At 42.7% G+C, this 8,906-nt stretch overlaps 1 non-coding gene across 1 annotated transcript; it reads right to left on the minus strand.

The window, feature by feature from the left end:
• Nucleotides 1–271: 271 nt before the first annotated feature.
• Nucleotides 272–393, minus strand: LOC116908371. The gene has a single exon (XR_004388919.1). It is a non-coding gene; the product is annotated as a small nucleolar RNA SNORA32 (small nucleolar RNA).
• Nucleotides 394–8,906: the final 8,513 nt, after the last annotated feature.

Here is an 8,906-nt window from a genome sequence, read left to right on the forward strand (position 1 = left end):
GTGTTGTTCCTAAAACTCTGCTCTTTGTACTTACTTCTCCATTTTTTAAGGGTTCTTTTTTAATGTATAAAATTATTTATTGTTAATAAATCTTTATTTAAGGGGTTGGTTTGATTTCTTTGCTGTCCATCCAGGCCATCTGAAAACAGCCCTTTCTCAAGGTCATCCAGTTGTGCTTTGAGCCCTGCATAATAAGAACATGGGGGTAATGGGATGAACATTCTAGAACCATCTACATATAAAGTAACAACTGGATAAAGATTTGCTCAAAAAATGTTCCCAACAGGTTAACTGCTAGTCAAGTAGCATATGGAAAACCTAATGGGAATTTTTCTTTATGGTCATGTCCACAGCAAATGAGAAACTGCATTCTAAAAGCCTTGGTAATGACCATTATTCTTCTTCATTTTTAATGAAGAATGTGATTATATTAATATAATTACTATAATTACAACACTTGTCCCTTCCCCTCCTCCGTCCAAACCCTCCCATACACACCTCCTTGCTGCTATGTTTCAAATTCATGGTCTCTCCTCTCAAACCTACCTCTGTTCCCAGCTTTCCCAGCTGCTTTTCCATTAGTTCTCTGTGTATGGGATGAGGTCTCCCTGGCTTTTCTCCATCCTCTTTGGCATATCCATTGGTTTCATCCTTGTTAATTTATTTTTATTGCATTAAAAAAAAACTTATTCCGTGCGCTTGTGTGTAAGCATGTGTGCACACATTTTGCTGAGCACCTGTTGAAGTCAGAGGACAACTTTATAGGAGTCAGTTTTCTGCTTCTACCTTGTGGGTCCTGGGGTGGGTTCAGATTGTTAGTATTGGCAGCAGGGCACTTTTATTTCCTGAGCCCGGCTCTTCAGCCTGATTTCCCTGCCCTTTATTTATAAAAATCTCACCTGAGCATTTTAAGCCATCTATTCTGGCCTATTGTTTGTTTGTTTTGCTATAATTTGTTCATATTTGAGCTCTCTGATTATTATTATTATTATTATTATTATTATTATTATTACTATTATTATTGACAGTCTTTGTTGTTTGTTAGTTTCTCACTAGGACCAGTTCAGCTCCATGAACATCCCACGGAAAATCCTGTCTCAGGAGACCCTTCCTTCTGAGGTGCTGCAGTGGAGGAGAAATTGGCAATTTATAAAGCTTTGAGCACAGAACGGGAGTTTTCGCCAGGCAGCGCTTGGGCTCCATCCTCTCATTCACTCTTTTATGTGTATGGATATTTGCGTGTGTGCCTGGAGGAATTTGTGTGCACCGCCTGTGTTCAGGTGCCTGGGGAGACTACAAGTTAGGTATGAAACCCGGTTACGGGCAACTGCGAGATGTCCAGTGTTTGGAACCAAACCTGTTGATAGGTTATTTCTCCACTGCCAGTGAAATGAGCCAATTTAAGTCAGATTAGATATATTAAAGGCGGGTTTGTCAGGAAGCTGCTCTTAGGTGAGTTGCTGGCCCCAAGAATTGGAGCCAGGGGAGTCACCATCGGGGGGAGAAAGAGAAAAGACAGGCATGTTCAGAGAGAAGAGGAGAAGGAGGGAGAGGAGGCAGAGGAGGAGACACCAAAATATCCAACTATAGAGGGAGGAGCCTCTGGGGGAAGGGCAGCACAGCCCCTGGGCTGGAAAGTTCAGGGTTTGGAGCAGGGTATCCCAGGGAGGGACTGAGGGATGCTGGGAGATCAGTGAGCGTGACCTCATCTTGAAGTAAAGCCGTTAAGCCAGAGAATGTGACAATAATCACACAGTTCAAACCTAACAGGTAAGGGATACAGTTCCACATTTCTTCTAGGATCCAAGATCTTGTTGAGTTCAAGGCCAATTTCCTCCTCTTACACTCATTTTTCAATATGTTGGACAAAGATAACTTTTTTAGAGCCCTTCCCATGGCTGTGGCAATAGAAATAAGTCCCTCGGTCGGATTGTCTGACCTGTGGGATCCAATGGGTGAGTGAAGAACACTAGTGGCTGTCTTGACTGGATTGTCTGACCTGTGGGATCCAATGGGTGAGTGAAGAACACTAGTGGCTGTCTTGACTGCTTGTCCTGGAGGGAGGAGAGGACACACTCATGCATTAACAGCCCGTGGCCCTGAGTCAGGCACGTAGGTTATAAAGGATCTGGAAGTGAATCAAAATAAGTAAACAGTTTCCTGAGAAATAGAAGCGCTTGATCTGGGGCCAAAGAGATGACTTGGTGGTTAGGATGGGCTGTTCTTACATGTTGTTGTAAAAATATAAAAAATAAAAAAAGTATTGTCTTTTACCTCCCTAGGTCTGGCACCGTGGTGCCCTGAGATATCTGCTAGATAGCTTGGCGGAAACTCATCCCAACTCCATGGCGGCCCAGTGTCTCCTGTCGCCACACACTTTCCTACACTCAAAGCGTCACATAAAAGAACACACAACACAATAATCTTTGACCCAATTGATAAGATATAATTGCCCACCTAAACATACAAAGCCCAGTACCATCCATCCCTTAAGAACATTCGTAACAACCTGTAAAGATACAGCGTGGAATCTTTTTTTTTTTTTTTTGGTTCTTTTTTCAGAGTTGGGGACCGAACCCAGGGCCTTGCGCTTCCTAGGCAAGCGCTCTACCACTGAGCTAAATCCCCAACCCCATACAGCATGGAATCTTAATGTCACCCGCCATATTGTCCTGCCACGGCTTCTCTCTCTCCCTCTCCCTCCTGTTTCTTCCTCCTTTCTGTTCCAGTCGCCTCCTCTTCCTTCAAACTTCTCTCCCACCCATCCTTCCTTCTCCTCCAATGACAGGCTCCTTCTATCCTGTACCTGCCCCTCACCTGTAATTTACAAATTCAATGAGGAGAAGGGTCTGGTGAAGTCACCTGAGTCCTGAGTACCGGACTAGGCAACTGTCCTTGGGGCAGTGGGATTAGCATCAAAATACAGATAACTCCAGGGCAAACCACAACACTTACAGAGGACCCACGTTCTGTTCCCAGCACCCACATGGCAGCTTCTAACCATCTACAAGTCCAGTTCCAAAGACTCTGCTGATAGCCTTTTCTGGTCCGTGTGGACACTGCATGCATGTAATATATATTATATATTCCATATATACTCTCTATATTCCATATATTCAATATATATTCATATATATGTACACACACACACATATATATATATATGCAGTCAAACATTCATTCTCATTAAATAGAAATAAAAAAATCTTAAAAGAAAAAAGAATATTGACCAAAACCCCTAACAGACATGAGTCATACACAGTACAATGGAATGTGTGTTAGATCTCCCGCTCTGTTTGGGAAAAGTGTATAAACGTATACATCTCCATATTGACCGAAGGATGACACCCAAAGGCTTTTATCTTTAAACTTTCTCTTATTCTACTTTTACTTTGATAATTAAGATTGTTTAGAGGTATCATAAAAAGCACAAAATTCAGATTCCAAATACAAATACAATAACATCACTAACTTTATTTAATTTGGGGGCATTTTAATTTACAGCAAAACTCAGAAAGGATGGCATACAGAATTTGGATGTCAAATTTGGGTTACCGCTGTCCAAATCCCTGGTCTCTTCCGAGATGAAGATAATGACTGCTTATATTTGAAGAGCCACAAACCATGGTGGTTCTAGAAAGTGAGGTTGTGGGGAGGGGCAGGGGCATTCCTGAGACATTGGCCAATTGGGGAATTTTGAAGAACACTGTAAGTTTAGGAATTGGAAAAACCATTTTATTTCTGTGCAAGATATGTTCTGGAAACAATTAAACATGTGTGGAGAAAGCGATGAGCAGTCTGATTAATTTTTACTTATGAGCAAAAGATCTCCAAACCCTCAGGAAGCTGGTCTGAAGGAAATGAGTCAGACTGCCACATTAATTATTCCACTTAAATTCCATATGAGTGTATTGATTCTTCGTCTGAGACATAAACAACAGAGAAAGGAGGAAGCCGCTGTAGTGTGCTCCCCGCCCCGCTCAGGTCCCCCAGCTCCTCATCCTGAACCACAGGAAGGCATCTGGCCTAAATTGCTTCCATTCAGGTGCGCTTCTAGACTGTTCTGCATATGAAAAATTACTTGTCCTCTAATTCCCTTTGCTGTTTTTTTATTATGCTAAGAAGTAAATCTAGTGGCTAGCAATAAAGAAAATTAGACTGAAGAAGTAAAAAAAATAATTCTGCCAGCAGACTAGCTAAATGGAGGCATGTGGAGGTTTGTAATCAGCAGGAACCAAGATTGATGTTCCTATTACTACAAGGGGTGTGTGTGTGTGTGTGTGTGTGTGTGTGTGTGTGTGTGTGTGTGTGTGTGTGTGTGTGTGTGTGTGTGTGTGTGTGTGTGTGTGTTGGGGGGGGGTTAGAGACCTGGATGGCCAGCACTTGCTGGAAGCCTGTAGTAGCTGTCGGGAAGAAAACTGTGACTAAAGACACACCCAGGCCTACAGATATGAAATTTACTTGTATCTGTTTACAAAACTCAATGTATTCAACATTGTTTTTTTTTAACTAAATTAATCTTACCCATTAACTAAGATAAGCTTCTATTCTAAACCACAACAGCTTGAACTTATGAAAAGATGTCAGATTCAGACAGTTAGTTTGTGAAGGAGATGGTGGAAAAACTGACTGTTCATCTGAAGCTTACTCTTTATAACACATCTCGGTAACGTAAAACCTTCACTTACTTGAACCAGTGGCATTTGAACCACAATTCACATGGCTGCAAGCAAAGCCAGAGTTCACTGGTGAGCTCGCCCAGACCAATGAGGGTGAAGACAGAACAGCCAGGATGGGACACCAGGAGCCTCACCCTGACAGAACTCCACAGACTCATAAAAAAGTCTTCAGGCAAGTTTTCTTAACTCAGGTACCGCTGTGTGTCACTACTGGGTTTTAGATCTTCACCGTCTCCTTTTAATTTTATCTGTTTACCCTAGCTTAAGAAATTTATGAAAACCAAATTATAGTTATTTGATAATTTCAAGATTCTTTGACTTTGGTAATGTATATAGACAACCTTATTTGTTTCCCCTTGGTTTTAGGAATTCACCTTTTTAAAATTCTCAAGTCAATTTAAAAATAAAACCTAAAGCAATTATGATAGAATATTAAATTCTCACTAAAAATACGGTGTTATAAACTCTTCAGAAAACTTTTTTTTCATTTTAACCCTTAAAATATGAAATGCCAAACTGTCACAAAGTTGACTGTATGTAAAATTAAATGTATTTATGATGTGTGTGTAAGGACTTTGTATTTTTTGGTTTTGTTTTCTTTTTTAAAGATTTATTTATTTTATCTATCTGAGTACACTGTCTCTGTCTTCAGACACACCAGAAGAGGGCATCCGATCTCATTACAGATGGTTGTGAGCCACCATGTGGTTGCTGGGATTTGAACTCAGGACCTCTAGAAGAGCTGTCCGTGCTCTTAACCACTGAGCCATCTCTCCAGCCCTGTATTTTTTACTGAAAAAGGAAATACACCAAAATGTTGGGCTTTAGTTGACACTGGAGTTCTACATGCCCTTTGGGTTCTGTTGGTTTGTGTTTGCCTATGTGTTTGTTGATGGTGACAGACAGCTTTTCCCTGGTTCCAGGTTAGCAGGGTTCAGTCCATCATGGCTGCAAAGTGACTCAACTCAGTACAACATCCTCAGCTGTCTCTGGGTTGCTTCATTTGGTTTTGGTTATTTTATTGTTTGCTTTGTCTCTGGCTTTGTTCATGAGACATTTCCCTGTGCTGTGAGGAGAGGATTTTCATAGTATGAACCCACTAAAATGTCTTCTTTCTTCATGGCAGGATTTTAGTTTCCAGTCATGTGCTGCTTCAGTTTTACTTAAATATTAGTGTCTTCAATAGTCTGGGAGAAATACTCAAAGTCAATCTGAATTTAAAGTGTAAAATTACATTCTTAAATTGCTCTTGTGCTGTCCAGATGTGTAAATGTCATCCAGACTGCTCCTGTAGCGTGCGCTGGCCACCTGTGGATGAGCAGGGCTTCTGATACGGGAGCTTGCTTTCCTCGGGCCGTTTCACTGCACCTCGGGCACTCTGTATGCAGCTTTCTGCATCGGCATCATTTTCTTTCTCAATGTTAATCCTGTGCACTGTTTCATCTTAAACTACTGCCAGGACCAGGTACCTCTCACAGGCTAATACATGCTGCCTTGCATTAGAGTCCGTAAAACATGGAACTTCCTAAACAGACATGCTGGGAGCACGCCATATTTTTACAACTTTGCTCTCCAACCACAAGGATTCTTGTTGGTAGCCACCCGTACCAGCTGTTGTCTGTTATTACAGGGCACAGCTGTTGTCCACCCCGAAGGACGCAGTGCGCATGAGCCAAGCACGTCACAGCCCGCTCTCGGGGCATGCAAATTGGGCATTGGGGCTTGCACCAATCGGGTAGCGACACGAGTCTCCTAAGCATATATAAGCAGTGCCTTTTCCTCCCTCGGGGTCCCCTGTCCCTGTTCAAGAGAGCTGTACGGTAAAGGCTTGTTCGCAGAAGAATCCTGTTGCCGCGCGTTGTTCTTGCTGGCGAGACGTTGGGCGTGCGACAGATTCTCAGGTTTCATACTCAGGATATCTCATTATTTACATTCAAATACTGAAGGGCTAAAGAGGCGGCTTCGTGGGTAAGCATACAACCTGCCTAAGCAGAAAGGTCTGAGATCAGATCTCAGCATCTGTGCAAAAAAGCTGAGCACCGTCGTGCTTGGGCCTGGACCCTCAGCACTGAGGAGGGTGGCGGCAGGAGAATGAATCACTGTGGTTCCCTGGCTGCCAGCCCTGCTTGCTCTAGGTTCAATGAGAGATCCTGTCTCAAGAGTAAGGTGGAAATCCTTTTTTTTTTTTTTAGATTTATTTATTATACATAAGTATACTGTAGCTGTCTTCAGACACACCAGAAGAGGGCATCAGATCTCATTACAGATGGTTGTGAGCCACCATGTGGTTGCTGGGATTTGAACTCAGGACTTCTGGAAGAGCAATCAGTGCTCTTAACCGCTGAGCCATCTCTCCAGCCCACTGGAAATCCTCTTCTGTCTTTTATTCATGATTCTACAAGTGTAAGCGTCCCCCCAACACGCATATGGATCTACCACTCCTATACAAACACACATGAAGAAATAAGCAAATTTGCATATTCAGATCTGAGAAGTTGTAAGATTGGAAGCATTCAGATGAGGGACACACAGCTTATAAACTGTCATAAATGCATTGCTATTGCTTACACACTTAGAGCATTTATTATGAGGCAGGCACTTTGCAGCACAATGCATAACACTGTGAGGTAGACAGTTATCATCTCCATCCCAGAGATGTAAAAATAATCCCGCAATCCCGCAGAGGACAAGCAACTTGTTCAGGATCTCCCAACCATTAGCAGAGGCTCTAAGGAAACATCTCCAGGCAGTTCTGAGGCAACATCTTAGTGCTGGGTATGTGGATGTAACTGCACCAGATAGCCACTGTGGGATGGGGAAGGTGGCCATGAGTGGTGGACTCTGTCCTATTTAGAGTTCTATTCGGATCCAGTGGACTACAGTCCAGGCCTCCTGGTTTTTCAAAAAACTGCAGAGGGGTTGGGGATTTAGCTCAGTGGTAGAGCACTTGCCTAGCAAGCGCAAGGTCCTGGGTTCGGTCCCCAGCTCCGAAAAAAGAAAAGAAAAAAGAAAAAGAAACTGCAGAAATTTGAATTTTCTGTGTATATAAACTCCTAACTTAAAAAAATACTGAATTAATTAAAAGAACGGATAGGCTGAACAAAAGAACAAATAGTTTCTACTTCTTGATCCTATAAGAAACAAAATCTGATTATCCTTCGTGAAGGTGCCTCCAGCCAGCTTAGGTCAACCACACATGAACAGAAAGCACTAGATTTCTACCAAGACCTACTAATCTATTTCCTTCTCCCAATGCTGCTAAGCATACCTCCCTGCTAACACACACACACACACACACACACACACACTCATCCAACTGTAAGTCTAGAGTAACAGCCAAGCTAGCCCAGAAGGCAAAGAGGGTATAAAACATAGAGCTAAATCCAAGAACAGTTTTTGTTAAGGAAAAGACAAAAATAAACAGAGGGAATGCTAAGACCCAGACCATTGGTTTTTAACCTGTGGGTCACCACCCCCGGGAGTCACATATCAGATATCTGCATATCAGATATTTACATTATGATTCATAACTAGCAAAATTGCAGTTGTGAAGTAGAAACAAAATAAATTTATGGTTGGGGTCACTACATTATGCGGAACTCTATTAGAGGGCTGCAGCATTAGGAAGGCTGAGAACCACTGCCCTAGGGGTGTGTAAGATTGAACCTCCTGATTACTCAGATTGGGAGGACTGAGGCAAGGGTATTACAGTCAGGGTTACTTAGGCTGCTCTCTGCCTCACCAGGAGTGCCTGCCATTCTGGGGCTGACACCTAGCTTTGCAAAATCATAAGGTAAACTACCTCGTTTTTTATGACTCTGAGTCTCTGGTGCTCTTATTATGAAGTGAGGGTCTTCATTTCCCACAATCCCCACCCTGAGGCCAGGACCATTCATCCAGTTATTATTCTCTGCCACAGCACAACACATGGGTTGCCTGTTTTCACTGTGCAACACACAGTCTTCACTGTTTTCCATTCCTGGTCAAAGCTTTGTGCTTGCTGTTTTAGGGCATCAGACTTGTTTTACAGCAGGTGGCTAGTAAGTCACTGGAGGCTAAATCAAGCCAGGCTGTCCTGTCCCTGGGCTAGCATTGGAGCCAGAGTTCTCTTCCCACAATGCTTTGAGGCCAACATGAGAATGAGGAATTGTATGTGCAAAGGTTGGTTGGTGGTCATTGGAATGGCAGAATCGTCTTTAAAAATATACTGTTGTCCCCTCCTGTTGG

Source organism: Rattus rattus, chromosome 8, assembly GCF_011064425.1.
Source record: "Rattus rattus isolate New Zealand chromosome 8, Rrattus_CSIRO_v1, whole genome shotgun sequence".
In the NCBI taxonomy this organism is placed as follows: Eukaryota; Metazoa; Chordata; class Mammalia; order Rodentia; family Muridae; genus Rattus; species Rattus rattus.